The sequence below is a fragment of the Neomonachus schauinslandi genome, chromosome 3 (genome assembly GCF_002201575.2).
Source record: "Neomonachus schauinslandi chromosome 3, ASM220157v2, whole genome shotgun sequence".
Lineage (NCBI taxonomy): Eukaryota > Metazoa > Chordata > Mammalia > Carnivora > Phocidae > Neomonachus > Neomonachus schauinslandi.
In genome coordinates this window covers 33,533,746-33,557,954 of record NC_058405.1, presented here as the reverse complement: position 1 = coordinate 33,557,954, position 24,209 = coordinate 33,533,746, and the positions used below count along the sequence as shown (strand labels likewise).

The 24,209-nt window shown below is 39.9% G+C and overlaps 1 long non-coding RNA gene across 1 annotated transcript in view; it reads left to right on the top strand.

Moving 5' to 3' along the window:
• Nucleotides 1-817: 817 nt before the first annotated feature.
• LOC110587716 overlaps nt 818-24,209 on the top strand; it is a 68,474-nt gene continuing 45,082 nt past the window's right edge. Inside the window, exon 1 of the long non-coding RNA XR_002480771.1 lies at nt 818-857. This is a non-coding gene — a long non-coding RNA (uncharacterized LOC110587716). The remainder of the gene's footprint in view (nt 858-24,209) is intronic.

The following is a 24,209-nucleotide window of genomic DNA, read 5'->3' as shown; positions in this document are numbered from 1 at the left end:
ACATACAGACTTTTCACTGGCACCCCATCTTCCCACTCTTTATATTATTGTTATTTTTATTTTTTAGTAATCTCTATACCCAGTGTGGGGCTCGAACTCATGACCCTGAGATCAAGAGTTGCATGTTCCAGGGCGCCTGGGTGGCTCAGTCGGTTAAGCGACTGCCTTCGGCTCAGGTCATGATCCTGGAGTCCCGGGATCGAGTCCCGCATCGGGCTCCCTGCTCCGCGGGGGGTCTGCTTCTCCCTCTGACCCTCCTCCCTCTCGTGCTCTCTGTCTCTCGTTCTCTCTCGCAAATAAATAAATAAATAAAATCTTTAAAAAAAAAAAAAGAGTTGCATGTTCCTCCAACCAAGCAAACCAGGTGCCCCCCTTCTTTTTTTTTTTTAATTTAATTTTTTTTTTTTTTTTTTGCGAGAGACAGTGTGGGGAGTGGGGGAAGGGCAGAGGAAGAGGGAGAGAGAGAATCTTAAGATCTCATGACCCTGAGATCATGACCTGCGCTGAAATCAAGAGCTGGATGCTTAACCACCTGAACCACCCAGGTGCCCCCTGGGGCCCCCTTCTTAATGGCACTCCAGGCAGTGCTGGCACCCAGGACAAAGATGGAAGCTTTCAGAAAACCCCTTCAGTTTGAACACACTCTTGGAAACTTTCTCCAACCCCCAGGGAATTGTGACCCATTATTGAGAAATGCCTGAGTAGAACATGCAAGCTTCTATATGCCACTTTTTAAGACTGGGAGATAAAACATTTTTATATCTTTCTAAAATCTTGTTTATTCTTGCCTTTTTGTCTTTCAGCAAGAAAGTTGGTATTGACATCCCATAAAGGAAGCATAGCAAAGAGGATTAAAGGTGATTCTAGACTCCCAATTAGTAACATGTACCTTCCACAACTCTGCTGTAGAGGAGAAAATCTTACCCAATGGCCTCCCAGAAAAATAATGCTTTAAAATCGAAATCCAAATTCTTGTTTTTAAAAAAAGATTCTCAATAAATCTAGATTCCTCAGCTTCAGCTCTCAAGCTTCGCACGGAGTAGAGCTCATACCAGCATCTATTTCATTCTTTTAACAAAATACCATTGTTTTAACAAAGTGCCTGTGCCTCAATTGTCCATGTGTTGCACAGCAGTTTTTAGGTGGGTATTCAAAGCAATTATGACTGTGATTGCTATCCTGAGCAGTCTGCTAAATCCCCAGCGCTGGGGAGCCTGGGTGGCTCAGTCGGTTAAGCGTCTGCCTTCGGCTCAGATTATGATCCCAGGGTCCTGGGATGGAGCCCCACATCAGGCTCCCTGCTCAGTGGAGAGCCTGCTTCTCCCTCTCCCTCTGCCTGCCACTCTCCCTGCTTGTGCTCTCTCTCTTTTTGTCAAATAAATAAATAAAATCTTAAAAAAAAGAAAAATCCCCAATGCTGAAACTTCTCTCAGGGAGATTTCTGTAGCTTTTGGGAGCTACAAAACTTTTCATGTAACTTGATATTCAAAAGACTTTTTCTAAAACAGTGGACCCTATTTTGAAGGTAAACCTTGGAGCTAGGTCATGATTAGGGTGGAGGAGCCCAAGAAATTGACAATAAGCAAGCAGGACAGCTAGCCCCCAACTCCTTTTCAATCATGTTGGCTCCCCTGGTGATTTAGCCTCTCCAGTCCTGAGCTCTGTCATCTGGTAATCAGCAAATCAAATGTTTTCTAGAACTCTTGAGTCTCTTCCTTGCAAACCAAGCAGTCACAGTTTGAAAGCCACTACAGCAAAATTCTAGCTAGCACTTTGCAATTAGAAGACTGAGCACAATTTCCACACTGTTTACTTTCCTTCTAAAAGTTACAAATACCTTCTTATCTAGAGGAATATTGGACCCATGAAGCTTGGAAGACTGATATTAGAGTTGGCAAGTTTGGGGTTGTCATATCCATGACCTTTTTCTGAGAAGGAAAACTTGTAACTGGATTGCCATTCTGCTCCAGTCTTCGAGATAAACTTAATTTCACCTATAAGGGTCAATCCTTAACCTTTGAGTTGCCAAATTAGTTGCAAAGTGGAGGTAGGGGCAGTTGATGTGAAGATTGAAGCTCAAACTGAAGCCCTTCCCACGCTCATCACACTTGTATGGTTTCTCTTCAGTTTGGACTCTTTGATGGGTATGATTTGAGCTACAACTAATGCATTTACCACAATCTCCACATGTGTATGGTTTCTCTCCAGTGTGAACTCTGCAATGAGTATTCAGATCAGTGCCACGACTGAAGCCCTTCCCACAACTTTCACATCTGTAGGTTTTCTCTCCTGTGTGGATAGGCAAATGGGCAAAAAAATGTGAGGTCTGATTAAAGCTCTTACCACACTCAAGGCACGAATAGGGCTTCTCCCCTGTGTGGACTCTCTGGTGAGTTTGCAGGTTTGAGCTCTGGCTGAAACCCTTCCCACACTCATGACACCAATAGCGTTTCTTTCCTATGTAAACACTTTGTTGAACGGGAACAGCTGAGCTATAACCAGTGTCCTTCTCATGTGCACTGTAAGGGGGGGTACTTCTTTCGTGAGTGTACCTGCTGATGAAGTTCAAGACTGGGGCCATCACTGAATGCTTTCTCACATTCACTACAGTGGTAGGTCTGCTGGATGAGGGGACACCTTTAAGATGTCTTTACCACAGTCGCTGTTGTGAGCTTTGTCTCTTTTGTGCACTGTATCATCATCATGGTGGTGTGAAATACAACTGAAAATGTTAACATATGGAGCAAATATACATAATTGGTTTTTAAAAAAAAATTTTTTTTTTTTTCAAGCATCAACTATAAGACCCAATTGAAAGTCTAACAAACTTGTCTCTTTCATGCCTTGGTTACCCCTCTCCCCCTGCCCCTGCCATCTTCCTTCTCCCATACCTATAATTCCAACTCTGATATAAATAGAGCAGTTATGTAACCTCTTAGGGTTCAATTTTCTCTTCTGAAAAATAAGCAGATGTTGCCTAAAATGATCAATATGGCCACTTTAGTTGCTAGCAGTTGATAATTACATGGGGTCTGGTCCCCCACGACCACACAGCCATGTCAGCGGTGCCCTACACAACTCCACGGGCTTCCATTCTCTTAGATTCCCAGGCACCTGACCCTGGAGTTGTGCAACACAATGGCCCCATGTGGGGTGGTTTGAAAGGTGTGACCAAGTTTCACCTCAGCCTTAAAAAAGTCCTTTCCTTCCAGATGCTTTGAAATGTTGCCACTGGAGACCCAAGTTTAAATATTATTCTCTCCAGTATGATTCTTGGACAGATAACACATTAAATCATTAACAAATTGTGAGAATTGTTTTTATTTCCTCCATGACAGGAAGACCCTGGATAAGTATGAGAACTCTGGGTAAATGGTGTAGGGTGGGAAAAACTTCCTTTTACCTCTTATGTTCTGTGGCCTAAGAATTAAGCTGACATAAAACAGATTAACAGGGGAAAAACATATACATTTTATTTAGTATTTTTGTGTACACATAAGAGTCTTCAAAAGGGAAATGAAGACCCAAAGGACCCTTTAGGCCCCGAAGCTTATATACCTTTTTTTTTTTTTTTTAAGATTTTACTTATTTACTTGAGAAAAAGAGAGAGAGAGCATGAGCTGGAGGGAGAGGAAGAGAGAATCTGAAGCAGACTGTGCTGAGCACAAAGCCCGATGTGGGGCTCCATCTCATAGCCCTGAGATCATGACCTGAGCCAAAACCAAGAGTCGGCCGCTTAACTGACTGAGCCACCCAGGCATTCCTTATATAGGTTTTTAAACCAAGAATGATACACTGTGTGGATGTGACAAGACAAAGGGGCTTGGGCTCAGAGCAATAGATTGTGGAACAGAGACTAAGAAATATGTGGGGGAAACTAATGGAAGATGGGACTTATTTCAGTATTTGTTTGTACAAGGCTGTGTTGGCATCAACTCCCAGTCTTCAGGGTTAAGAATGTTCTTTTCCTGGCATAGGAAGTGCATCCTTCTCTTGGGAAATCTCCTTACCTGCTTTTAGGTAGAAAGGGAGAGGTCAGAGAGTCCTTCCAGTATCTGCTATTTCTCAAGTGCCTTCAGCTCCTAAGACCAAGATGTCATACTGGCATTTTTTTTTTTTTTTTATTTGCGAGAGAGAGAATGAGAGACAGAGAGCATGAGAGGGAAGAGTGTCAGAGGGAGAAGCAGACTCCCTGCTGAGCAGGGAGCCCGATGTGGGACTCGATCCCGGGACTCCAGGATCATGACCTGAGCCGAAGGCAGTCGCTTAACCAACTGAGCCACCCAGGCGCCCCAAACTAGCATATTTTGCAGTGGAATGTTCTGGGCCCCTTCACCGGAGAGATGGTGGGGGCGAGGAAGGGGGGTTAGATGAAGGAAGAGCCGGAAATAACTAAATTCAAATCTTAGCTCCATTGATAAGTTGTGTGACCATGGAGAATTAATTATAATTAAAGCATTGTGAGGCTCAGTTTCTAAATCTGTAAGATTGTAGTATCTTCCCTTAGAGAGCCATTGTGAAGACTCAACTGTGTACCGTGTGAAGCACTTGGCGTAAAGTAGGCGCTCACTAAATACGACTATTACCTATTACTTCACAGTTTTACCCGAAGCTGGATCTGCTATTAGACATTTTGATCATCCAGCGGAAAACAAATAGAAGTCTTGGTATTCGGGGCGCCTGGGTGGCTCAGTCGTTGGGTGTCTGCCTTCGGCTCAGGTCATGATCCCGGGGTCCTGGGATCGAGCCCCGCATCGGGCTCCCTGCTCCGCGGGAAGCCTGCTTCTCCCTCTCCCACTCCCCCTGCTTGTGTTCCCTCTCTCGCTGTGTCTCTGTCAAATAAATAAATAAAATCTTAAAAAAAAAAAGAAGAAGAAGAAGTCTTGGTATTCAAGGGAAAAACAGACACACCTTCCCACTTGAGAAACAACTTTTTATTTCATAATCTTCTGTGCCTGTGGCACAGCCTGGCTGGGATGCTAAGAAGTACTTGTTCTCTGATTTTCCTCACACATCCTCCAATACCTCTCAGCGGTTTGGCACATGTGAAAATGGGATGGGGCTCTCTAAACAGTAAAATCATTATGTTAAAAGCTCGTTTTATTTTCTTGCATTTGAATATCAACTATAATGCTGGAGATATTCTTTGTTTTTGTTAGGCAGTGGGTTTTTTCTCTTTCTTTTTTATCTGTCTTCCATTAAAGAAGTATTTTTTGATTGCTTACACCATTTATTTTGTGGAAATAAGAGTCTATTGTTCTATCAGGGAAAAAAAAAAAAAACACCGCAATAACCATTTAGAATGAGAAGGAAGGAAAGTATTTTGGAAAAAAATAATTCCTTTCCCATATTTCTCTTAAGTTGTATATCTTGGAACTAGTTTTCCATTATAAGGACCTTCTCATTTGTTTATGGAAAAAAAAAAATCTCTAAGAAGACAAAACCCATAGGATTTGTCCATTTTCCTAACTAATTTTCAGGCACAATGCAAAGCTGCCATTAAGAATCTCTGTTCTTTGTCCAGTCCAATTTAAAAATATTTCTTTAGAGATTACAAAAGATTTCAAAAACATGTTAAAGGACTCTTCTTAAAAAGTGGACTCCCCTTGGGAACTTGGAAATCAGATTTTTAAACCGTTCTTCTGAGCTGCCTCTGAAATTTAATCTTGAATAGCATTATATTGTCTTCCTAGCAATGGTTCGCTTGATCTAGCTTTCAGGCAGTGTGAGCATGGAGAAGGAGCTGGACACACAGTGTACCCCATTTGGAGGTTTTATTCCCATTTTTTATCTCAGTTCACTGTGTGGATTGTAGAGGTAGATTCTTTTTTATGTAGATTAGTTCCTTTTCTCTATCTAGAAATGTTTGTACTGAGCCGTATTTATTAACAATTTTTCTTTGTCTGTCTTAGGTGTGTTAGTGTTTTCCCTTAGCAAATAGATTATAAATTCCGTGAAGCTGGGGGACCCTGTATAGTACTGGAATTCTTTATGGTGTTTAGTTCAGTTCTTTGTAGCTGCCCCATAAATACTGTACTTATCCATTTATTGGTTGATTATCTGTTAGTCAATTGTAATTCGGTGGAAAATTAGAAAGAGGCTTGAGGCTCTCTCTTTATGTTCCATTCGGCTAACAGGACAGAATTTCCAAAACAAAATACCCACTTATTTCTCTGCCCTCATGACACACCCCTTCCCTCCTGATTAGGTATGAGCTGTAAAAAGCAAACCAAGGCGGCAGAGCTCAGGTCAGTCTTATGCTTTGACTGATGGAAAGATGGAGCAGGTTCTCAGAACCTTTTGTATTAGATCTGCCGATTGTAGTCAGACAAACACGGCTTTTGGATGATTTGCAGAGATGCTTCATTCTCTTAGAAGAGATAATCAAGTATTGGCTGCACTTCTATTTCACTGTTGTGTTGAACTCCTTCTTTAAGGAGCAATGCCATCACACCGACCTATCAGTATTAGTTTGGGAGAGGACGTTAGCATTCATCTGATCCAATGCTGCCATTTTATTCACAAGAGGCCCAGAGAGTGCAAGTGGTTAATGAGGCCAAACAGCAGCCAGAGGCTTAACCAGGGTGAGATTCTTTATCTAGCTCCCCTTCTACTTGGCTTTACTGCTTCTCTTGGATAAATAAAGGGATTGCCCCAGATTCAGAGGCAAGCTTCATATTTTCCTTTTCTGATTTCCCTTGCTGGCTAATAAAATGGAGATACCAAGATAATGAAAATGTTTGCAATTTCCACCTGTAACTCTTATGGAATTTCATGTTGAGAGTTAGATCAGAATGCGAGGCACTGTAAAGCTGCTTAGCAGAAACTTGCCACATAAGGTGTATTTTTGAGGTTAAAATTTTTAAAAAAGACAATCGTGGAGAAAGGCTAAAGAGTAAATATCTACCATTGTTTTTCCGGTCACATCATGCTAATCAATTTCAATTTGCATAACAATGAATATGTGTTGTTTTTTTTTTTTTTAGGAGATATATAAATACTAGCTCTGATGGAACCAAATAGCACAGACTTGTTATTGTTCTCATCACCACAGTTTGAAAGGTGTGGCAGGAGAAAGCGAACAGAGAATCTTAGATGAAACACAATATTGATATTTGGCATGCTCAGATGAATTTCCACCCAAAGATACGAAATCCCTTTACCCACACTAATTATGCCTCCTCGCTGAGACCGGCCTGTGGCACAGCTGGGGAGCCAGGAGAGGTTGACTTTGGCTCCTTCTCTTGCTGTACCCCCTTTTCTTTTTGGTGCTGCTCTCACAGATCCTCAAAGGTGGTTCCTCAAACTTTAACGGCAACCTGCAATCGTGCACTTGCCATGGATTGTTAAGAAAACAGATTTCTAGGCTTCGGCCAATCTACTGAATCGGAGTGTCTGTGAGTGGAGTCCAGGAATCTGCATTTTTGACCACATGCTCCCAAGACCACCCCCATGATCTTCTGCACACTGAGCTCTGAAACCTACTGAGCTCGCAACCTCTTCAGACTCCCAGAAGTTTGTGTTCTTTTATTGATGAATCTGCTCTTCTGAACTGTATGTGACAGATGTGATCTAATGGGAGTGTTCTCCAATGATCTTGGAAATGATTTCTTTGTTTTAGGACAGAGGAGGAACAATCTCTCTTTAAAATCTTTAAAATCTTAATTTATTTGTAATATTTAATTTTATCTTGCACAGAGATTTTTATTGCTAAGGAGGCTAGATCAGTTGAACAGACTTGGTGGTTTGAAATCAGAGAGTCTTGGATTTAAATCCTGACTCCATCCCTTATTAACTAGGTGATCTAACCAATTTCCTTCACTGTTCTTAGCTTCACTTTCCTCGTTTATAGAATGGAGATATTAATATGTATATGTATACTGAGGTACTATTCTAAGAAGAAAATGAGATGGCTGTGTTTAGAAGCTTGCCTAGGATACGTTAGATGCCCCAAACATACTTAATACATACAGACCACTGAGGGCCTTATATTAATTGGTTGTGGTGGGAGGTAAAGTGAATAAAGACGCAGCTTCCATTTAACAAAGACCTTAAGTGAAATCAGCGAGAAAGACCTGTAAATTGTTTCCATAGGATGTAAGTGTTAAAACAGCATTCATTCAGCTGACAAATATTAATTGAATTTTTACTACATGTAGATACTCGTCCAAGTTAGGCAGAGGTAACATAGTTAGGCATAAATATGACAAATAAGCTTCCTTGTGGAGTCTATATGTGGGGGGGCGGGGGACAGAATATACACTAGCACACAAATAATTAAACGGATGACATCCAGTATTGAGAAATGCTCTGAAAGGAGAAAAGCAGGGTTATGTTAGAGAGGTAGGTTAGTTTTGTAGGGCTGCTGTAACAAATTACCATACACTGGGAGCCTTAAAAACAACACAAATTTATTCCTTCACAGTTTTAGAGGCCAGGAATCTAAGCTCAAGGTGTTGGCAGGGTTGGATCGTTCTGGAGGTTCTGAGGGAAAATGTGGTTCATGCTTCTCTTAGAAGCCTCTGATGGTCGCTGGCAACCCTTGGCATTCCTTGGCTTGTAGGAACACCATTACCACTTCTGCCTCTGTTTTCCCATTGCCTTTTTCTCTCTGTGTCTCTGTGTCTTCTCTTCTTACAACTGCACCTGTCACTGGATTTAGGGACCACTCTGAGTCTAAGATGATCTCATCTCAGGATCCTTAATTTAATTACATTTGCAAAGCACTCCCTCCCCTCCCAAATAAGGTCAACTTCACAGACTTGGACATAATTTTGGGGGTGTCATGACTCAACCCACTGCAAGAGGAACTGTGGCTGGATGAGAGGTGGGCAGGCTACTTTACATAGAATGGTTGGAGAAGGCCTTTCAAGGAGGAGATACTGAGCTGCGATTTGGATCATGGGAAGGAACCAGCCCTTGAAGAGTTCCAGTAAGAGTGAATAACATGTGTGAAAGTCCTGTGCTAGAAATGAACATGGCAGGCTCAAGGAAAGGAAGGAAGGCCGGTATGGATGGAACAACCAGAGTAAAGGGGAGACAGGTAAAGATATGGGATGAGATCAGAGAGGTAAGAGAGGGGCCAGGTCATATAGGGTCTTATAGTCAATAATTTTGTGCTTGGTTTTATTATTATTGCACTAGAAAGGCACAGGGCAGGCTTTATTGGAAAGGTACAATAGGCAGATAGGCAATTATGGCACTCAGGGGAAAGATCTAGATCAGATATATATTTGCTAGTCATCCAAATATAGATGGTATTTTATGCAATGGGACAGGATGTGGTCACCTAAGGAAAGAATGGCAAAAGAGAAGGACAGAGTTTTGGTTCATCTCAATATTTATAGTCCAAGAAGAGGATTGGGCAAAAGAGAGTAGGAAAGAGTGGGCAGTGGATGAGAGGTAAACCAGAATCCCATGGTGTTGTGGAAGCCAACAGAAGACAAATTTTGAAGGAGGAATTGGCCAACGGTGTTGAATACTGGAGAAAGGCTGAGTAAAATGACACCACCACCAACTTGGCAAAACGCACAACTGTAGTGTCTTGAAAAAAGTGGCTTTAGTGGAGTGATGGAGTTGAAAGTCCAACTGAAGTGTTGAAGAGAAAATGAGATATGGGGAAATGGAGACAGTAGGTTTAGGTAAAATCTCTGTTAAAATTTTTGTTATGAACAAGTAGACATATAATTTACTATCCAAGCCAGGACAATTTTGAGAGTAAATTTGGGGGGAGGGGTGCATGTTAAGAATAAATAAAATTACAGAATTAAAAACTCAGGTTATTGAAGTATAATTTATATACTATATAATTTATCCTTTCAGGTATACAGTTTGATGAATAAAATTACATAACTTTTGAAATAATTATTTGTTGGGAAATTGGTTTTAATAAACCTGGTGGAGGGCACCTTGTGTGGTTCAGTTGGTTAAGCGACTGCCTTCAGCTCAGGTCATGATCCTGGAGTCCCAGGATCGAGTCCCACATTGGGTTCCCTGCTCAGTGGGGAGTCTGCTTCTCCCTCTGACCCTCTCCCCTCTCATGCTCTCTCTCACTCTTTCTCTCTCAAATATATAAATAAAATCTTAATAAATAAATAAATAAATAAATAAATAAATAAACCTGGTGGATTTGTAAAAGTTTTTTTCAAAAGCCATTTTCAAAAAAAATTCTCTATTTTTATAAAAAGTGTACTTCTTCCAATGTGGCCTTATTACCTGGAATTTTTTTCATAAAACTGCCTGCAATCTTCTTTAGTGTTAAATTTTATGATTTAAAATTTGAAATTATGACACCTTATTTACTCTTCTTTGTAAAACAGAATATTTAAAATGAAGAATATCCTCTCTTAAAAAAAAAAAAAAAGAATATCCTCTCTTTACTAGCGCTGGGATATGTGGTAAGCTCAGAGCAAATCCTTTTAATTGAGGACATCCTCAATTCTCCCATTTTTTTCTTTTTGGCAAGAGATAATATTTGAGCTCTTTTTTTGTACAGTTATTGTCTTTTTTCCTTCATTCAAATGATCTTCTCAAATATTTTTTTAAGACAAAGCTCTCTAATACACTCATCTCCATTTATAATTCTTTTGATTACTATGCAAATTTTGATGCTATAAAATAATATTCTTTCTCAACTTCCTTCTTACTTCTATATAAAATATGCACTTTTTTCAATAACAAAAGCTCTATCAAAATAAGCTCCCCACAAGTGAAGAGATGCAAAAATACAATCATGGGGGTGCCCAGGTGGCTCAGTTGGTTAATTGTCTGACTCTTGATCTCGGCTCAGGTCTTGTCCTGAGTTCAAGCCCTGTGTTGGAGATACTCCCCAGTGTGGAGCCTACTTAAAAAAAAATTAATAAAATACATACATACATACATACATACAATCATGGAATCTTACAATCAAATCTTGGATAAAGAGTGTGCCCTTATCACTTAATGTATTCAGTTCCTTTTTGCTTTTGTAAGGGTCAATTTCAATGCCTTCATATCTGTAAGCTTTATTTCCAATCATTGCAATTTGAAGGTTTTTTTAATGCTCCATGTATTGGCTGCTTTGATTAAAGACTTCCAGCTGATTCTAAACAAAATACAACCAAAATTTAGAGGACTTGTTTACGGAAAGCACAGTACCATTGCAGGGTGCTTTGGTTGATTTACAAAGTAATATTTCAAAAAGACACTTCTTTTTTTTAAAGATTTATTTATTTATTTTATATAGAGAGAGAGTAAGAGTGAGAAGGCACAAGTGGTGGGAGGGACAGAAGGAGAGAGAGAGAGAGAATCCCAAGCAGATTACCTGCTGAGCTCCCAATGAGGGGTTGATTCCATGACCCTGAGATCAGGACCTGAGTTGAAACCAAGAGTTGGACACTCAGCTGACCGAGCCACCCAGGCGTCCCTTAGAAAGACACTTCTAAACTCTAATTGATGTCAGCCATTAAGGTGAGAAAGAATTTACTGCTATACTGAAATAATCTTTGTGTTCAATATTTAGAAGTCCAGTTACTTTGTGTAAATATAAAAATATATTTTTATTATGGTCAGTACATTACCATAAGCTTTTGCATGCAGTTATGAGCTATGGGAACACCAGAACCAATTCCTAGAACATATCTGCTCCAAAATTCCTTCATTTAGTAGTAATACTGTGTTGAATCATGACACTGTGTTCTACCACATTTGCTTTTTTATTAGTACCACACACACAAAAATTTTATCTTCCGTCTTGAACTTTGGTGGATTCATAATAATGTGTACCATGATGTGAAATATTCCAGCATTTTCAGAATGAACTTCCAAAAACGTTATTATATTCCATGAAACAAATTAAATAACCAAATGATTATTGGAATTAACTTCATTGATTTTTTTATTTGGAATATCGAATATTACTGACGTAAAACAGGCGTTTTTTAATGTTTACAAAAGTCTTCTGTTAATGCAATGTTAATGTAAAAGAAAGCCTGGAATAAAAATGGGGAAAACGAATTTATAAGAACAGTCATTTGGTCTAAATGAAAAGTCATGCCTCATAGAACGAAATGTACACACATCTGTAGCTGCACATGTGAAATGACTATCTTCGGGCATAGTCCTTTTAAACTATTAAGTTTTGCAATAGATGTTGATGTTTTTTCAACATACATGAGTCTTCTGGTTTTGGCCCCCATGGTGGATACTAATGTCAACAAATATTTTGTGCATTTAACATTCTGTGTTAATGGCAACAAACGCACGTCACCAACTGTTTTCTGAGAAATGGAAATTCTGAACCTAATTTTGAACGTGCATTTTTATTTGTTGAGTTCATTGCTACCAGAAGAGTTTATTGAAAGATAGAAATGCTTTATTAAACACCCAAACAATAAAGAAGTAATTTAAAACTGATTTATATGCTCTAAGGTAGGATACTCAGGCTGTATTCCTTTATATAGTTCTCTTGTATCTGAATTATGATTTCTCACTGACACCATCTGGGGACCTGGTGACCTTGTGCTACTTGTAGTTCATGACGTGGGCAACAGGTCCACTGGCTGGTGCCTCAGGCCTGGCAAGGAAGCAGCCCCTCCTTGGTCCAGAAGGAGTTAATTCTCCCCATCTGCTCCTGTCTGAACTCTTTGACCAGCCAGCCAACAGCATGTTGCCCCTGAAGCAAGGTGGTAGTTACATTGTATCACAAAAGGGTCAGGGTAAAAGGGACACATTACCACTGCGGTCTTTCAGATTTAACCAAGTGTTAAAGTGCAATTATTGTCTGTGCATGAGGCTCACACACTAGGAGCTGCAACCGAGGCAGATACTTGAAATACAAAGTGAGAGCTCTATCACACCCTTTCCAACTTATTTTGAAGCAACTATCAGTAATATTGCCTCGTTTTGAAAAATGAAAAAATCTGGAACAAATGGTAAACCAGACAATACACCAGGACAACAGGAGTAAAATAAGCATGTCCTGGGGAAACTGGTACAAAGGTCACCTTGGTTATGATAAGGAGCAGAGAAGTGGGGCTGTAGCCGGAGGGGGATATAAGGTCAAAGGAATGTGTTTGTTGCTGGTTTTTAAGATGGAAGAGACTAAGAAATGCCCTGAATATTACAGGGTTTGGGTTGAAAGGCTTATAATGCAGACGGAACCTTCCAAAAGAACTTTTCTGGAGGAGACCATCCTTGAGCTAGGTTTGACTAGAATAGTGTTGAGGAGGAAGGTTTGGGGATGGGTCATCACAGTGGAGGGACCAGCATAATAAAGACAGGTTAAATGAAGTGAAACCCTAAGCATAGAAGCCAATTTCTTAGGAGAATATATATAAAGGAGCAGAGAAATGGATCAAGGAAAGAATCCTAAAAAATGAAGAGGCAAGATGAGAAAAAAAAAAAAAGGAGTCAGCGAGACAGAGAAAGGTCAAGGTCAGAAGAGCACAAGGTCACTGAAGTCAAAGGAGGAATTTTGAATGTGAGGGAATGTCCCACAGAATCAAGTGCAGCAGAAGACCAGGAATGGTAGATTTGAACATTGAGAGGTCACCTGGCAACTTTCAGAGTGGTGGGGGTGGAGGCGGGGGCAGCAGTGATGGAGGTCATTTCGAGGCTGGCTGTAGCCTTACCTGCAGTGGGCAGAACAGGGTCTAAGACACAGAAGGGCAAAACAGAAGGAGAAAATGAAGCTTCCATCAGAAAGCGACATATGATCCCCAGATGGTGTCATGGGTGTGTGTTTATGTTGCGGGGAAGGATTAAGTAGAATTGGACAGGTTTGAGAAAAAGGAGGGGAGATGTTAATAGAGGAAGGCCCCATAGGAAGCTCTTCTGCTTCTTGTCAAGCAGAAAGGATGAACGGGCAGATGAGGAGGAGCTGTTTTTGAACTTGATGACCAAGTTACCATTTGTAATTATCAGTTTATTTCACTGTTTGCTTGTTTATTGTCCTTGCCACAAATTAAAGAATAAGCCCATGAGGATGGGTACTCTTTCTGTTTTACTTAATCCTCGTATCTAGTGCCCATGTTAAGTGCTCAATTAATCTTTGCCAGTGAATCAAATGAATGAAAATGACCGCCGTTTTCCGAGGCTGCAGGAGACTTCAAAATATGGGATTAGGCATTCTGACAAAAATTATAATAAATATAAACGGTCAGTCACACTACAATTTTAAATTGTCATTTTTATTCAGAATAGGGGCACAGACTATAATTCAACCTCAGGAGGCTAAAATTGAGGACCCCCCCCCCAAAAAAATATATATATATGTTATTTCATCTAATATTTTCGAGAACTGTGTGCTAAAGCAGTAGTACCGTGTTTTCACTGATGAGAAAGCCAGCAGCTTGCCTGTGACAGTCACACAGCAGGCGGTGGTCGGATTTGAACCCAGCTTGGTCGGCTTCCAAAGCCCACGTTCCCCATTCTTGTATAGGAGCTCTGTGGAGTCATCGTTTTTAATTGTTTCAGGACACTTTGATGTTTCTTTTGATTGTTGCTTTGAAGTGCTTCTCAGGTGACTGAAGATTAGCTGCAATGCCCCTTAGAATGTGCACTCCATGAGGGCAGGCAGTAATTTTTTATTCCCTAGCACTTGGATGACGGTCTGTGCTTAGCAACTGTTTGTTGAGTTGATGGAAGAATGAATAAAGTACTTCCGGTGACGCTTCTTTCTCCTAGGTGGTCTTTGAGGACTGTGGAAATACATGCTCCTGGGGGAGGTACCAGTTTCAGCTCTTGCTGTTTGCTGAATACATGTCAGGGGAGGTAGAAGAGAACGATTTGGGGAGAGGGTCTGAGGAAAACAGGATCCATGAATGGGCCTGATTTGGTGGAGCTTATCTGCTCTACAGTTTGGTTGAGGATTGACAGAGACAACCTGTCTGTGGGAGTTTGTCACTGATCATGCCAGTGAGCTTTAAGCTAGGGGTGTTTGGCTGGTCCTGATCTCCTATTCAATGTATGAGAACATGAATTTTTCCCCAAAGTTACTTTATAAGCTTCAAGTGGTAGTCCACCCCGTATTTGTTATATTCCTTCATAAATAAAACAGTATTTCAAGTAAGTGATGGCAATAAGTGTACGGAAACCTACTACGTATTTAGATCAGCCTAAGACAATTTAATATTTACAGTGATTCTTTTATTCATTCAATAAATATTTATCTGATACCTCCTATGGGCCAAACATTAACACACATTATGTTCCTCTATATAGCTTATAGAGAGAATGCTAGAGCCACAGCAGACTTTCAAACATAGTAATGAGGAACTAATTACTGATGCAGATTATTTAAAGCTAATCTGAATTAATTTTGAATGCAATCTATTTGTGCTATCCTGTTCCCCACCTGAGAGATGACTGTCTTGGAGTGTGGACCCACTTGGACCTCTAGAGTTGGTATCAAGATTATTTTATTTTTTTAAGATTTTATTTTAAGTAATCTTTACATCCAATGTGGGGCTTGAACTCACAACCCTGAGATCGAGTTGCATGCTCTACTGACTAAGCCAGCTGGGCCTCTTGGCATAAAGATTATTTTAAAGTGAAAATGTTTGGGGCACCTGGGTGGCTCAGTCAGTTAAGCGTCTGCCTTCGGCTCAGGTCATGATCCCGGGGTCCTGCGTGTCGGGCTCCCTGCTCCGCGGGAAGCCTGCTTCTCCCTCTCCCTCTGCCCCTGTTTGTGTTCCTAAATAAATAAAATCTTAAAATAAAATAAAATAAAGTGAAAATGTTTGAGCCACAGAAGCTGCAAAGAGAAATCTTGCCAGAACTTCCCCTGATCTGACTAAAACAAAGCCTCCTGAAAGTGTATCTGTTATTAACCTCCCTCAGAGGAGTTCCCTGAGAATTCAGTAGCATGGAAACAGACTGCCCATTCCCATAAGCATCAGAAACCTAAGCAGAAAGTTCCATACTCTCCTACTGAAGCCCTAATCCGCTCCCCTTTTGTTAAGTTGGTATATATACACCTTACTCATTGCTAAGCAACTCCCATGTGCATGTGTAAATAAACCTTGTCTTTTCTCCTGTTAATCTGTCCGTTAATTTGCAGGCCCCAGTCACTAGATCTGTTGGTAGAAAAACAGTTTTCCCTCCCAACATTAGCGTATTATTGCTAGCAAGTCACAGTTTAACAGTAGGTTTTTAAAAATGCAGTATAGTAAATCCAAGTTTTGCTTAACATTTAGAACTTTCACCAGTGCTTATAGACAAAAACACATCTGGGGACATAGTGTTTAATGCTATCTATGTTTGAATACTCACTGCTCCATTGTTAGTTGTGTAATCTCGAACAAATTAATCTCTCTGTGCCTCCGTTTCCTTACCCATAAAATGGGAATAAAAATAGTACCTCATGGGATGGCTTTGAGGATAAAATGAGTTAACAGATGTGAAGCTCTTAGAATAGGGAGGGCTAGTATTAGTATTAGTATTAGTCCAAGGTCTCCACAGCAGGGGTCGGGGGTCTTGGCCACAGCCCTTGCTGATGCTCTTTAGAGTTTATGGTTTCTGAATATCTTGGGCTCATTATAGAAACTTGCAAGGTTTTGAGCATTCAAGCCAACCCAAATGTCACTGTACTTTGAAAGGTCTATTAGCCATGCAAATGTGAAGCTGCCAGTCCTATAAATAATAACAATAAAGGAAGTAATTGCAACCACTAGCTGGTACTTTGCAGGCCATTCTGGTTTCCAGAAGTTGACTTCGATGAGTTAGAAAAGCAAAAGGAAAGAAAAACAGAATAATCTGTTTCTGCGTGTGTAGAATTTTGCTAATCTTATTTATCTGAAGTCAGAGTCAATACTCCTATAGTTTAAATAGCAGTAAGAATGACTATCGTTTATTGATACTTACCAAATGTCAGGATCTGGGCTAATCTCTTCATAAACATGATCTCATCTGACCTTTAGTGAAATCCAATATGATGGATACTATTATTTCTGCTAAGCAAATGAGGAAATTGAGCATTTTAAGGTTTAAATAACATGTCTAAATTCACATGTCTAGGAAGTGTTAGAGGTTCTGTTTGAAGCCACTTAGGAGTACCTAATTCCAAAGCCAGACTTCTTAACCACCGCCTTGAGCAGCTTCTGTAGTTTGTTTGCAGATGGGCTACACTTGGAGTCATATTTTATCCAATACAAATCTTAAAAATGGGCATAAGTGTATATCTAAATATGGAATATAAACATACATTACCAAAAAATCCTTTATTTTTGTGAATGCAAAGGACATTAATTTCTCTTCCGTGTTCTCATTTCCCTCCTGGTCTTTATCCCTCCTCTTCTGATTCCTCCTCCTCCTTTCCCACAAAAGACTAGAGGAGCATGAAGACGGAATATCACCCTGGTTGCAGAGGTTGACACGATCATATGGAAAGGAATAACTTCTGAACCCAGAGATGCTTTCAATTGCCCTAATGTCCTCATGCTTCGCTTTGTTAGCAGTCATATTTATAATGCATCTTTCTTCTAAAGATCCCAAAGGCTCTGAAACTCATGTTATTGTCATTGGGTTGTGACTCAAATATATGCAAATTTAAATTTAAATTTAAAAAGAGAATGATTAATTTAGGGGAAGCCTTGCTTACTTGGTGCTGACTTGCTTCTTTTTCCTGTGTTGAGCATGAAGTTTCTGAATCAGCCAGTGTATCCCTCTACAGTAGAATGGTGACCTAGCATCTCTCTTTGTTGAATCAGAGGCTGCTGGATGCTCGCATTTCCTTTGGGTTGAGTGTCTACATGAAGCTCTGTCATGCACACTTTTTCCTCATGCATCGTATCAGGTAACCAGCAGAGAAGGGATGTTAAGTTGGTATATCCTAGGGACGCCAGCAGGACTACTCACTCAGAGGAAATGGTTTGTGATAAAGAATCTTCTGCAGCTAAACGCTTTTATTCTCCTTCCAAGCTTGTTTCACGTTTAAATATTGCTTATATGGAAAAAAGACAGTGATATTTTGAGTGTGTGTGCATTATTTTTTAAGTCGAGGTGATTCTAATATGATCAGCAGAAATCATGAATGACTAATTTGGGTTCTGCTTGTTACAAAAACATCTGTGTGATTTCTTTTTCTGATAAGTACGTTTGATTGAGGGTATTCCAGAAAATTCTGCTTTTTACATCTTAATACTCTTGGGAAATATTTATTTATGCTTATTGTGTGCAAAGCTCTGTACTAGACACTGGGGAGGGAGGTTATTGGAAGGAGAGAGGAAAGACACATCAAGATAACTGCAACAGACTCAACCCTCAAAAGAGCTTATCTGGAGGAGGAGACATCACATATACACACCAGAAGGACGAGGAGAGCGGCTATTCTCTTTTGTCGACTATATGTGATATGAGATATCCAGTTTCCAAACTGGGACCTTAAAGTTGGAATCACTGCTGCTAATACATTGGTTCTAGCAATAGCCTTTCAGAGTTTTTGATTTCAAATATTCATGCAAACATCACACTTCATTAATCAGCCCATGCTGGATTGATATTGTCCAAGTTAACTGGAAGTAATAGAAAATATGAAGAAGAGGGGGAAACAGCCTCCAAACAATTTGAAGCTCTTTTATTTTCTAGCTTTAGGGCTAATTTAATGTGCTTTCTGCTCTGAGCAACAGTTTCCTAACTCCTCTCTTCCCTGTTCATCTCTACCCCAATCATAAAGCTATCGAGTAGCTCTTTAAAAATAATCGTTACTCAGGGGAAGAAAGAAAATGACAGAATGGTGTTAAAGTCTTTCCACCATGAAGGAGAAGGGAGAAGGGAAGAATTTTCTAGGGGAATGCTAAATACATTTTTTGTAGAATCTTAGACTCAGGATGATTCTTAGAGACTGAGTTGAATATTCCTCCAGTAGAAAATTCCTGCTTTCCAATCCCTGACTGTTGCTCAGGTAGTTCCAAAGCCTTCAAGTGCTTCAAATGACTTCTAGATGACTCCTTTTGTGTGTCCCACTCACAAGGATTAGTCAGGTTTTTCTCAGTTGCAGGTGATAGAAAGCTGATACAGTGTAGCTGACGCAAAAATGGGAGTCTTTTGCTCTAGGTAAGTGGGTAGACATAGCTGAACCCAGGGATTTGTAGACTGTCCTTAATGATCTTGTCTCCTCTTTTCTCTATGTGGCCTCAATATCAGGCATCCTCTTCCCATGTTGTGGCAATGATAGCTACCAGCAGTAATAGACTTATATTGTCCTTTTCCCTAGGGATTATAGTGTAAAGCCCAAGCCTCTTTCTTAAAAGAATTCCGGGGTAAAAAATCCCAAGAAGAGCTCTGATTGGGCCAGCTTGGGTCACATGTCTACTCCTGAAGCTGAGGGGAATGGCCAGTTCCACTCTAACTGTGTGGATTTAAGATGAGGCAGGGTAATTTCCCAAGAATTGTTAGGTATCTAAACATGTATATGTCTACTATTTACCTGAATTCAGCATGTTCAAAACATAATTCTTTCTCTCTCCTTCCTAAATCATCTCCTCCATCTTTAGTCTCTTCTCAGAGAATGATTGTGCTGTGTTCTACCAAGTTGGCTAAACCAGAACACTTAGAAACATCCTAGACTTTCCCTTTCTTTTAACCTCCATAACCAATCACCAGGTCTTTTCAGTTTGACTGTAATATTTCTCAAATCTGTTCATTTTTACCCAATCTGATTATACAATCTTTATTCAGGTTCATCATTATCTCTGAATTTTTGTAAGCATCCTAACTGGTCTCCCTGCCTTCAGTCTAAAGGAGTACTCTGCAGTCTAAACACATTCCTCAGTGGCAACACAGAGTGACCTTATAAAGTGAAATTCTGATCATTTTATAGCCCAGTTTAAATTACTTCAATAGCTCTCATTGCCCTCAGGATAAACACAAAACTCTTCACATGATTGCAAAGGTCTGTCATGATTTGATCATTGTGTATACCAGTGCCATAGAATAAAAATGTATTTTGATTGTCAATTTTGCTTGGTGGTCATTTAAAACTTTCTTTTTGTAATAATAGATTCAGCATGAAGCAGAATGCAAAATTTGAATAATTTTAAGATAAAATAATTAGGGTAGATGTGCAGCACTCATGAAATCCGGCTCTCCTCTCTTTCTGGACACACGGATGGATTACCCTTCTTGGCCCTTGAAGGTTGGATGCCTAGTTCTAACTAATGATTCGTGAGCAGATCATTTAATTGTTGATAGGAGGCCTTCCAGAGCTCTCTTTTCTTTTGACAAAGTGATTTGCAATATTTCAGATAGTGGCTTCTTCATCAGCTTGTATCTTGATGTGGGAATGATGCTAATAGATTCTCCAGTCAGCTTGTGGTGAACGTTAAGTGGGAGCAAGAAGCAAACCTTTCTGTTTCAAGCAAATGTTGGGGTTGTTTGTTACTACAGCACAACCTAGTCTGTCCTGCCTGAGGCAGTAAATCTTGTCCTCTCCAATTCCATGGGGGTAATTGTTCTTACTATTCTATTAGAAATTCAGCAGCAGGGGCGCCTGGGTGGCTCGGTCGTTAAGCGTCTGCCTTCGGCTCAGGTCATGATCCCAGGGTCCTGGGATCGAGCCCCGCATCGAGCGGGAAGCCTGCTTCTCCCTTTCCCACTCCCCCTGCTTGTGTTCCCTCTCTTGCTGTGTATCTTTCTGTCACATAAATAAATAAAATCTTTAAAAAAAAAAAGAAAAAAAAAGAAATTCAGCTGCAGTTTGAAAAGTACTGCTTTATGGCATCTAGCTTACTGCCATGTGTATACTAGATGCTCAATTAGTGTTTCTAGAAGAGAATTTATTCTAAATCTTGAATGGTTTAAATGTGATCTTTTTTAAAGTTAGGAGAGTATATTTTTTAGGTTTTCCATATAATGATCATACAGAATTATAAAAATGATCTGTGACACATTTTATTTTGACTTTTTCCTTCACAAATGATGAACACTATTTTTGGAAAACATATAATCATTATTCCAACACATATCCTAGTACTATTTATTTATTTATTTATTTATTTATTTATATTTATTTTTATTTTTTTTAGAGAGAGGCAGGGAGGTGGGGGGAGGGGCAGAGGGAGAGAGAGAATCTTAAGCAGGCTCCGCACTGGGTGTGGAGGCTGATGTGGGGCTGGATCTCACCACCCTGAGGTCATGAGCTGAGCTGAAATCAAGAGTCAGATGCATAAGGGACTGAGCCACCAGGTGCCTTATCCTAGTACTATTTAGAAGTCATATGCCAGAGCCTTCTCCCAAGTTTATTTGATAAATACCTGAGCAATTTTTAGCACGATTAAATGTGTTTCTTTCACCATGATAGAAACGTGATACTTTAAACTCTGTGAGAAACCTGCAAAAGTAACTATTTGTGGATGTGTGTTTTACACATCTATTACAATGTCTGTGTTTGAAGTTAATCTTTTCCTGAACAGTCTTAAGAGAGGTCTCAGTGAATGCTTGTAAATTTAAGTCAGTGTGGGAGAGCAGTAAAGAACAAGGAATGAGCAGATCTCAACAAGATAGCCCTTTATTGCTATAAAAGTACACTATGCCCACTCCACCCTAAAAGTCATTGCAATAGGCAGCTATGGGACTCATAAAGAACTAAAAACACTTAAACATTGAACTACGGCAAACCCTGCCATTAACAATGCTGAGACAGGCCATAAGATTTCCCAGGGCTGGCCAAATTCTCTTTTGATCTAGGTGAAGATTGTTTTTCCTGTTTAGGTATATATGTTTGGCCCCTGGACATTGCATATCCTTTACTGATTTCGCTTGCTGGTTGTTGTTTCATTCATTCATGGAGCACAAATTCAAGTTTTTAAAGATAGGTATTTCCACATCTCTAAGTATGACAAGAATTTCTAACCTGGGATAAAGTGTAAACTCTGTTAAGGTATTCGTGTATATATTTCCCATACTGTTTAAATAGTCACATTAAAAAAAATTTTTTTTTTAACAATTTATTCATTTGAGAGGGAGAGAGAGGGAGAGCACAAGCCGGGGGAGGGTCAGAGGGAGAGGGAGAAGCAGGCTCCCTGCTGAGATGGGTGCAGGGGGGTGAGGTGGGGGGGGTGGGTGCTCCATCCCAGGACCCTGAGATCATGACCTGAGCCCAAGGCAGACGCTTAACTGACTGAGCCACCCAAGTGACCCTAAGTAGTCACATTTTTATAAATGTTTTTTGAAAGAATGTGCAGTTATAAAGATAAGTTTATATGGAAACATATCTTGCTTTACCTTCAAATTCAACCTTTATGTACAATTTTAATTACAGGTATGTTTGTGACTAGAAATTTGATTCAGGAGAAAATGTCCATTTTTATGTATTTACAATGTTGATTCATTGATTCAACTGCTACTTTCTTCAAGAAGTTTTTGTTTCACGATATCCAAATGCTGATTAATCAGAGCAATTTTATATACACACTATCTTTTTTCCTTTTTTCTCTTTCCTTCCACATATATACACATCTAGTCCATGTTACAGAAATGGAAATGATTTAAATCTAACTGTATAAGTAGTAAATTATACATGTATTTTTTTTTTTTTTTTAAGATTTTATTTATTTATTTGAGACAGAGAGAATGAGAGAGACAGAGAGCACATGAGAGGGGGAAGGGTCAGAGGGAGAAGCAGGCTCCCCGCCGAGCAGGGAGCCCGATGCGGGACTCGATCCCGGGACTCCAGGACCATGACCCGAGCCGAAGGCAGTCGCTCAACCAACTGAGCCACCCAGGCGCCCAAATTATACATGTATTAAGAGATTTTCATACTGGTGTCTTTTCAGAAAACTTTCAGATTTTCTCAAATGTTTAAATCCTCTATTTTTTGTGGTATAGTAAGCAGGCCTATGTATAATAAGTATCTCTTTCATCAAAAAGGTATTATAAAGCCCTCTAAAGACCGGGACTACATGTTTTTCAACTTATCCATTTCATAGACTCTAATATAGAAATTTCAAACATTTTCATAAATATATTTTTCATTAAATAGATGAGAATACTTCACTTTTTTTTTCTCGTGAAGCTCATTTAGGTGACACGTAATTCACTAATTTTGAAATTCAACTGTGTGTGCATTAGATATCAATAAAGCTGGGATAAAAAGAAACTTGAACTCTTATTTTCTGAAGTCCCAGAACACCTCTATTTTCATTGCTATTTGTCATCATCATTATAGAGAACCGGAGGTGCTGCTCATAGTGTGTAGAATTTAATCAGTGGTGTGTATGGGAGTGGGTGGGTGGAGGTGTTTCACCTTGGGTGCAGGCAATGGGCAGTTGCAATGTCTATGGAGAGCTTAAAAACAACTTAAAGCCAACTAAATGTCAGTGTGCTCTCATTATGCCCACACATCAGCATTACTAAACCGTGTCAGTGATCACCGATTCCTCCCCATCGGGGTGCACTGCTTCAAAGCCTTCCTCTCTCCTCCTCTCACTATGCCAGTGCTCTGGACCACAATTTTTGTAAGCTAACTTGTTCCTTCTTTCACAGAGGTTAGGTGTTTCAAAGCTCTAACATTCTATAAATAGAATTTTGGGGGGTGTCTGGGTGGCTCAGATGGTGAAGCATCTGCCTTCTGCTCAGGTCATGATCCCCGGGTCCTGGGATCAAGCCCCGCACCTTACTCAGTGGGGAGCCTGCCTCTTCCTCTCTGTCTGTGTGCTCTCTCTCTCTCAAATAAATAAACAAATCTTAAAAAAAAAAAGAATTTTGCAGATTCTCGAGTGATCTTTAGTTTCAAAGAATTCAGTCATCTCAAGGCAGGGAGCAATTTTGTTTTCATTTGGTGATGATAAAGCACAGTCATTGACTAGGACTCTGGGCTCAAAAAGTTTAGGGGTATTTTTTGGTTAGAGGTGGGGGTAGGGGGAGCTAACCCTAACCCTAACCTAGCCCAGCCCTAGGTCTTCCGAAAGAACTTTTTGGTGTCTTTCTTATTCCCTGCCGTGATCTTCTCTTCTATCTGCCTTACAGTAAATGTGGGCAACTGTACTTGGCAATTAAAGATAAGCAAAAGGAGCTGGCTAGAATTGAGAAACTGTCCACAAAGAACACATGCTTGAGTAATTAAGATATCAATACATCATTTTTATAGTTCTCATAATGTGTTTGCCTAGGACATCACCACAAATTATTCACAGCATGTGATTTCACTTCATCGAAAACATTAAGGGAACAATCATAATAATGCTCTTTTTCTCTCACAATTTCTCGATTATCATAGCTTTTAATATTCTAAC